The sequence below is a fragment of the Erpetoichthys calabaricus genome, chromosome 4, assembly GCF_900747795.2.
Source record: "Erpetoichthys calabaricus chromosome 4, fErpCal1.3, whole genome shotgun sequence".
In the NCBI taxonomy this organism is placed as follows: Eukaryota; Metazoa; Chordata; class Cladistia; order Polypteriformes; family Polypteridae; genus Erpetoichthys; species Erpetoichthys calabaricus.
Genome location: NC_041397.2, coordinates 259,223,112 through 259,232,301, shown reverse-complemented (window position 1 = coordinate 259,232,301; position 9,190 = coordinate 259,223,112). Strand labels below are relative to the sequence as shown.

Sequence of the window (9,190 nt, the reverse complement as noted above, 5' to 3'; positions counted from 1 at the left end):
GACAGAGATAATGAGATATCCTGTTTTATGTCATTACTCATTTTCAGAATAAAGGGAGAAGATCATCAGTTGTTATTTTGGCCTTTAAAAAGGCTGGGACCATGTGGTTCTTAAAAATTGGAAGGACACCAAAGGAATTTACTTAAAATTTGGCAGATGAATGAAGGAATTCTGAGTGCTGAATAACTTACATGGAGGAACCTGTCTATGTAGTCGTGGCCGAGTGGTTAAGGTGATGGACTCAAAATCCATTGGGGTTTCCCCACGCAGGTTTGAATCCTGTCGACTACGATCTTTAACACAATGACCAGGTTCGAATCCTGCTGATTTCGATCTTTGCTGACAGAGTAACAGAGGATGGGACGCTGGCACACGCATGCTGTTGCCACTCCTCCCTGTTAACAACACTTTTCATAAAATTCGCCTTAATCCTGCACTTTTTTACGCTTGTTTTATTTCTTTTTTGTACGTATATTTCGTAGATGCAGCTGACTCGAATTGTATGGATTTGGATTAATTTTTACGGACTTTATGGACTTTACCTTGACTGGGAACAACTGAATCTGTGGATCACGGAATGAGATCTACGAACATTTCCTTGTACTTGGCGATCTAGGAGCCTGGGATGATCTGTCTCCTTGATTATAGTTGTTATGCTGGTCTGCTCTCGATTCATTTTATTGTGCTTTATGACTAAGAACTGATCTGATGTTCACACCACCTGGCTTGTGGCTCTGGGGTGATCACACCTGTAATACCCAGCATTACTTGTTTGTGGCTGTATGTTGGAACCTCCAACTCCTGCTACCTCCTCCAGCTATATTTTCTGCTGCTTTGCTATCGCCACTCATCTGTGCTACCACACCCGCTGCGCTGTGCTGCTTCTCCACTGCTATCAGATAAGTTTTGCTCAGCATCATGCTAAAATACTCTCGCGAAAAACTCCTTCATATTAAACAGTTTGTCCAGAGCAAATGGTCTGACTGGAATATTCTAAGAGACACTGGTATTTTGCGGAGCCTGAAATATGTATATCACGGGTCAGGTCACCGCCACCGCCGGGCTGCAAATGAAAAGATTACAGGCAGCATTTGCTCAGAAATACGCCGTCCTACTCATGGCCCTGGAAATAGAAGTGTCACTGTGCCAAATTTACATTATGTGAAAATAAACTCCGGTCACAGCTCTGTGCAAAAAGAAGTCTCATCAACTAATATTGCATTGTTTAAATCGAGATCTCTTAATGGCAAAGCATTGGTGCTGTCAGAATTCATCATTGACACCAAACTTGATATGCTGTGTTTAACAGAGACTTGGCAAAAACCGAATGAATTTACGTCTTTCACAGAGGCGACACCACCTGGTTACACTTTCCTCACAGAGCCTCGTAGCTCAAGACAAGGCAGAGGACTTGCAGTAATTGTCCGAGTGGAGTTAAACATCAAAAGAATCCCAATTGATTGTCCATTGTCTTTTTAGTGTCTGGCTCTTAAACTAATAACAGAATCAGGTCCTGTCTTACTCATTCTGTCCATTATGGCAGAATAATAGAAAGTGGTCTTGATAACCCAAGGGTTTTGTTCTCTGTAGTTAATAAACTACTCCAACCCGCATCTGGCCCAACTACCTCTTCTACTAAAGTCTGTGAGAAACTCCTCAACTTTGTCTTTAACAAAATTAAAGATCTAAATAATTCAGCTAACATAAATACATCATCTGTTTATATCTCTCCTTTTTTTCCCACTCCATCCAGCTCCTTCTCTAAGTTCTCACCAGTCACATCTGCGTCTGTTAATAACCTGCTTTGTAAGATGAGGCAGACTACTTGTGTACTGGACCCCATCTCCAGTACACTACTTAAATCCTGCCTTCATGCCATAATCCCGACTGTTACAATAATAATAAACTCATCCCTTGACACTGGCTCTGTACCGCTCACTTTTAAAACCACTTCTGTAACCCCAATGTTAAAAAAGTCTGGTCTTGATGCTGACAGTCTTAACAATTTTCGGCCTATTGCCTACTTACCTTTTCTGCCAAAAGTTCTTGAGCGTGTTGTAGCCTGCCAGTTCACCAATTACTTAACCTCTAATAATTTGATGGATCCCTTTCAGTGTGGTTTCAGGGCACAGGACAGCTGTGAAATTGCTTGGCTACGGGGAACCAATGATTTGCTTATGGCAGCAGACTCTGGACAAACCAGCATATTAATTCTGTTAGGCCTCAGTGCAGCATTTGACACTGTCAGACATGACATCCTACTGTCCAGAATGGAGAACATGCTGGGCATCTCTGGCACTGCCCTCCAGTGGTTCAAGTCCTATCTGACTGATAGGCAAGAGTTTGTTAGTCTTGGCAAAAGCAGATCCAGCTCAGCGCCAGTCATACAAGGGGTTCCTCAGGGCTCTGTCCTCGGCCCTCTTCTCTTCTGTATTTATATGCTCCCCCTTGGCCATATTATTCGTAGCTTTGGACTGGGTTGTCATTTTTATGCAGATGATACTCAACTCTATTTCAATGTTAAAAGTGAAACTTCATCAGAGCTCTCTCAGCTCAGAACCTACCTCAGTAAAATTAATACCTGGATGGAGCAGAATTCTTTAAAATTAAATTGAAACAAAACTGAACTCCTGCAAATTGGGATTAAAGCGCAACTTAATAAAATGAGCTCCTTCCCTGTCAATCTTGACGGTGATCTCATCAGTCCTGCCTCTACTGCAAAGAATCTTGGTGTCATTTTTGATTCCGGGCGGCACGGTGGTGCAGTGGGTAGCGCTGCTGCCTTGCAGTTGGGAGACCTGGGGACCCGGGTTCGCTTCCTGGGTCCTCCCTGCGTGGAGTTTGCATGTTCTCCCCGTGTCTGCGTGGGTTTCCTCCGGGCGCTCCGGTTTCCTCCCACAGTCCAAAGACATGCAGGTTAGGTGGATTGGCGATTCTAAACTGCCCCTAGTGAGTGCTTGGTGTTTGTGTGTGTCCTGCGGTGGGTTGGCACCCTGCCCAGGATTGGTTCCTGCCTTGTGCCCTGTGTTGGCTGGGATTGGCTCCAGCAGACCCCCGTGACCCTGTGTTCGGATTCAGCAGGTTGGAAAATGGATGGATTTTTGATTCCTCTCTTTCTTATTCCACCCACATAAATCACATTAAGAAACAGTCTTACTTTCACCTCTGTAACATATCCCGTGTTCGCTCCTTCCTCTCCTTTTCTACTGCTGAGAAACATGTCCATGCTTTTATCACATCCCGCATGGATTATTGTAATTTGCTGCTGGCAGGAGCCCCTTCTAATCTTATATCACAGTTCCATCTTATTCAGAACTCGGCTTTAAGAGTCCTTACATGAACCATCAGCACATTACACCCATCCTGCTTCGCCTTCACTGGCTCCCTGTGTCTTACAGAATTGAATATAAAATCCTACTAATAACCTACAATGCCTTAATCGACCTCACACCAAACTACATCAGTGACCTTCTCCATCACTATGTGCCTGCCCGCCCACTAAGGTCCTCTAATTCTGGTAATCTTGTTGTGCCCCACACTAATCTACACTCCATGGGTGACAGGGCCTTCAGCTATGTAGAGTCCAGACTCTGGAATGACATCCTGAAATTAGGAATAACATCCAAAAATGAATTAGATCAGCTGACTCCATGAATTCTTTTAAAAAACAACTCAAAACTCATCTGTTCAGGAAGGCTTTTAGCTCTACCTGACTTTACTACCCTTCTTTCAGTTTACTTCTCTGTCAAGATGCTCATGTAACCTGTCTGTATGTGTGCTATTCCATCAATTATGTTGTTCTCTGAATTTACTATCTTACTCTTCTTTATTTATTTATCTGGTTTGTACAATGCTATATACTGTATACACTGCTGTTCTTTCTTAAACTCTGTGAAGTGCCTTAAGCATGGGAAAGGCTCTATATATATAAAATGTATTATTATTATTATTATTATTATATATATGCTATTCACAGGCAGGGCCATTCTTTATCCTATATAAAAAAGATTGATGAAAACATAAAAATATCTAAGATATTTGGAACGGCATGCAGTTATAAATTAGATATTAATATTTTAGTATTTACAAAAATAATTTAAAATACAAGTTAACAATTTAAATTTCTACTATGCCTTGCAGGTGAACGTGAATTAATAAGACGCTAACTGCAATGCTAATTCAAATTAAAGTAAATCACCCACTTAAATCTCAACTAATGAAACCAAATTTTAATCAAATTGTCAAAATCCATTCACAAAGAGCTTTGAAGCATCTTTTCTTTGCCCATGAAGTGCCTTACTGAGACCACTAGGTGGAAGTGTGCACTCAGAGGAGAGGCCGCTGATACCATTCAAGCAGCGGAGACTTAATCCAAATGTCTGGTGAGGGGAAAATAAAAATAAAGAAGTGATTACATCTCTGTAAATAACTAAATGTTTAGCCAGCAAAGCCAGCTGGCAAAGTGATCAGAACGTGCCTTATTTACCCCTGTGAATTCTTTAATCAGTTAGAGCTGGCTATACTCTATGTTGTTCCACTTCTGCTGACATGATACACTGTACAGTGGGAATAATTTTACATTACTGCAAGGACAAAATGATTTTCTCTCAGGGCATGTCACAGAGTTTAGGGAGTTGGGCGTCTCATTGGAAAAGTAAAAGATAATATCCTAAATGCACACAAAATGCTTGTACTTCACTGTGGGAACACAATGGAATAATGCAAAAGAGATAAAGGGAAAATCTAATCTTTAATAGCTGTTTTGTATTCTGTAATGGACTACAGCTAATGCATAATTAAAGCAACTGTACCAATGTGTATTAGTATCATAAAGAATAATATTCACAATAATAATAGTATTATCAGATGTGCAGGAGTCGAGACACAGCATGGCTGGAAAAATAATAAGGAAATGATCAACAATAAGTACAGACTGCACCATGTAAAGACTGATGTACCAATTTTCAAATAAATAAATAGGCTTAAACACCATAACAATTCGAATTACATCAATAGAGAATTTTCAAATTAAAAAATGAACAAGATTGCTGTCTGAAGCTTAACAGAGCCTGTCATTTCGAGTTGAGGGCCATATGGCATCAGTGTGTATCCCACTAACACTGGGCACAAGGTACGAGCTGACACTGCAGGGCACAATCATTCATTTATAAATACCAGTTACTCTGACATAATGAATATATAGTAGGTACAACATATGATAAGGGTGCAGGGCTGGAGTACCATGAGAAAAAATGCATGTAAACAAAAGAAAAACTTCCAAACTAAAACAGCAACATGGGGTTCAAATCCAGGAAATGTGATTGCATGTATTTAGATTACTTTTACTAAATGGCTGGCATGATGGCACAGTGATTAGTGCTGCTACCTCTCAGCTTCAGAGCCGTGGGTTCAGTTCCTGGCCTGGTCTTTGGCTGTGTGGTTTGTATATTCTCCCCATGGCCGTCAGTGTTTTTTGTAGGTATTCCAGTTTTTCCTTTATGTCCCAAAGATGTGTACTTTAGTTTAATTTCTGATCTTAATTGACCCTATGTGAGTAAATGTGTACCACAAATGACTGAAACTCTGTCCAGAGATGGTCCCTGCCTTGAGTTGTCTGGACACGCTTCAGCCCCTGTGACCCCGACATGATTTAAAATTGTAAAAGAGGAGATCTAGTGTCTTTCTGCATAGGACAGCAAGTCAAACATTTAGAAAAAGACTCCTTTATTTAATTATAATATACACACTACCATGGGATAGAAAAGAGGAAACACAAAGAGTCAAATGAAACTCATTGGTCCCACACCACTGAGCACTTGCAGACTGGTGGCCACCTCTTCATGATCTCCTCTTCAGTACATGGACTCCTGCCTAAATGGCCATTCTGCTGCACACAGTCTCTCTGAACCTTCTTCTCTTCTCTTTCTGCACTGCTTCTTCTTGATCTTCATACCAGTACTTGGCCTCGCCAACTCCTTTTGCCCCCACACAAGTTCTTCTGCTCACCTCCTGCTGCAAGAAATACTGGACTCTAAGGTAATCATGGCACGTGTATCAAAAAAGTGGGATGTGGTGATTCTGTACCCATCCATCCATTTTCTTAATTCACTTATCCAGGGAAAGCTAGAGCCTCTCCCATGAAGCACAAGGCAGGAAACAACCCACCATCTTGACCCAGGTTAAACACGGTTAAACACACAGACATACACTAAGGCCACCTAGCTGCATGTATTTAGATTGTGGGAGGAAACAGGAGAACACAGAGGGAACCTCTGGAATATAACCACAAGAGGGCGCCACTGAGCCCCAAACCACAGACATGATATCACCCAACACAATTCTGGATTCAAATAAGAGATTTTTATGTGTCACCAACACTTTTCTACACGAGCACCATTACAAAATACTCTCCTTCCACCTCCCGTAGAGTGCAAATAAAGTGACACTACGAGCTACAACACTACGAGAATTAGACCCAGGAATTTCTTTCGGTGTCACGCCCAGACCAGCCGGAGCACTTTAGGGTCTTGTGGAAACCAGGACAGTCCCCCCTCCCCCCCCCAACACCACACAGCGCCCTCTGGCAGCACCCAGAGACCCCAACAGGTCTGCATTTCCAGACTCCAATTCCCATGTCACCCTGAGGGTGTCATAATCGGGTTCAGCCCTGAAGAACACTGCCACCTGTTGTGTGGGGGAATGAACTGCTCCCCATATGCACATTTGTGAAGTCCATCCATTATGGTTTATTGGCTGGGCAAGAAATCATCCTCTATCCTGGCCAAGATGCCTATCATTTGTCTATGGCACCTACAGCAGACATGGGGAAGGCATGCAAACTCCACACAGGGAGCACTCGGGACATTAGTCCTGGTCTCATTGTTGTGAGACAGCAGCGGATTCTGTACCCATTTCTCCAAATTAATTGAGTTGTCTCAATGTGATGCTTATTCTATGCCCAGAGTAGATTACATCATTGAAACCATGACTAAATATCACTGGCAAGTTCCTGTAAATGAAACCACAGAGGCTGTGATGACTACAGACCCCAACAACATTGCTTTGTTCCCTTTGGGCTCTTAAGAGAAGCTGTGACTTTTCAAACAAAAAGACCACACATGGCGTTGAGTACAACATTTAAGAGTGTCATGATTTGTTTCAAATGTGGAAAACAAGCTTTGAAATTGACCTAAACAAGCGGTACTTTGGCTTAGGCAGAGCTAAATATTTTGGGAATGTTACGGGAAGCAGGCAAGTAAAACCACAGACATGAATATTTTTGTGCTGTTTTGAATTGCCGCAAACTGGTATACAAAGACAGACGTAGGTCTTCCTAGAGGTGTGAATCTTAAATAGTAACTCACTTATATATTATATAGAATTAATTCTGAGCCAAATGCTTCATACCCTGGAACATGATAAAATGTTTATGTGCCTCACAACCCTCTATTCAGTCTCAATGCTGGATACTCCAGGGGGCCGCACCTGAGAATTGTCCTACAGAATTGATGGTGAAGAATAACCCAACTTGCAATACACCTTCCTATGAGGGGCACCTCTGAATGTTAAGTTGATGGTAGCCATGTTGCTGTACATCTTGCTACATTACATTTACTTGAATTGTCTGCTTTGTGGATATGTTTTGGGTTCCTGTGGTCGTGCATTGACATTTATGTGTTCAAAAAAACAGAAAAAAGTACAACATACGGTAGATGAAAGCCTCCATAAAACAGGCATGGAGGATGAGGGTCCATTCACTTCACTGATGCTGCAAGTGCAGCTATGGGGTATTTTAATAATAATAATAATAATTCATTACATTTATATAGCACTTTTCTCAATACTCAAAGCGCTATCCACACAGGGAGGAACCGAACCCACAATCTTCCACAGTCTCCTTACTGCAAAGCAGCAGCACTACCACTGCGCCATATTATAGTCACATCAACATCGGGCTGGCTTTTCTGAAGTTATGCATGCTGAGATGTCAAGGGAGCAATAAAAGTGGTCCAAGTAGCATGACACAGGAGTCAAACAGGAGTGTATGAAGGGAATCAACATGTCATTCAAGGGAGAGAATTTGTAATGAAACAAAATGGAGTTAAAGATGGCAGAAGAAATAGCAAGGTTGCAACAGCAGGGATGTTCAAAGAGCAAGCAACCTGAAGCAGCAGCCTGATAACAATTTTGTATTTATTTTTTCTTTGTTCCATATTACAGAATATGTTTGATAATATCCATTTTCTAACCCGCTGAATCCGAACTACAGGGTCACGGGGGTCTGCTGGAGCCAATCCCAGCCAACACAGGGCACAAGGCAGGAAACAATCCCGGGCAGGGTGCCAACCCACCGCAGTGTTTGATAATATGACAATCAAAAAATATGTTTCACTGAAGCAAAACTACAAGATTGAAAAAAGTCATTCAAATGATCCCATATATCACAAAATCTACACTAAACCCCCCACTCTCACCCACAACAGACAGTTAATTAGTAATAAAAAAGAGAAATTTAGAAAATAAATATGTCCAGTGAGAATGAGAGGCAGATCCACAAACTGGGTGGTGTCTCTGTTTTCCATCTCATTAAAATATGCAGTAAGAAGCAGACAATAAAACAATAGAGTTGAGAGAAACAGATCAAACATTAAGACACTAGAGGGAGCCATTGAGTATAAAATGACCATTTTGTTTTTTGGATCTGTGTCAGCTGCTTTTATAAATTTAATAAAGGACGCTATGCCTTTAACTCTGTAAATGTCTTTATTTTTAACTTTAAGTGAATCCATCACATCTCATCCTTTGCATTTAAAAAAAAAAAAGCACATCAACCTTAGAGTTACTACACCGTCGATTTCTCCTGCGGTAATCTTTTAATTGTAAGATATTGGTTTCCAGATGTAATTATTTCACGAATAGGGGGATAATGTGATGTGATTGCACACTTGTAGAATTTCATCCCATTCTGCAGGCAGTCACACATCCACGTAATCCATTTACAGTATACGTATGTCTAGATGGCTGGAGGAGGCCAGCACACCTGCCGTGAACATGTACACATAAGAATCATGCACACTGAGGTACGATATCAGAGCTAACCTCTAAACTGCCTGCCCACTTTTTTTTGATTTTCCTAATGTGTGTTCAGGAGACTTTTGAGCCCTGATTTTTTTTTAATGCAGCACATGTT

At 41.4% G+C, this 9,190-nt stretch overlaps 1 non-coding gene across 1 annotated transcript; it reads left to right on the top strand.

The window, feature by feature from the left end:
• The first annotated feature begins 209 nt into the window (after positions 1–209).
• Positions 210–291, top strand: trnal-caa (transfer RNA leucine (anticodon CAA)). Its single transcript has one exon. It is a non-coding gene; the product is annotated as a tRNA-Leu (tRNA).
• The last annotated feature ends 8,899 nt before the right edge of the window (positions 292–9,190 follow it).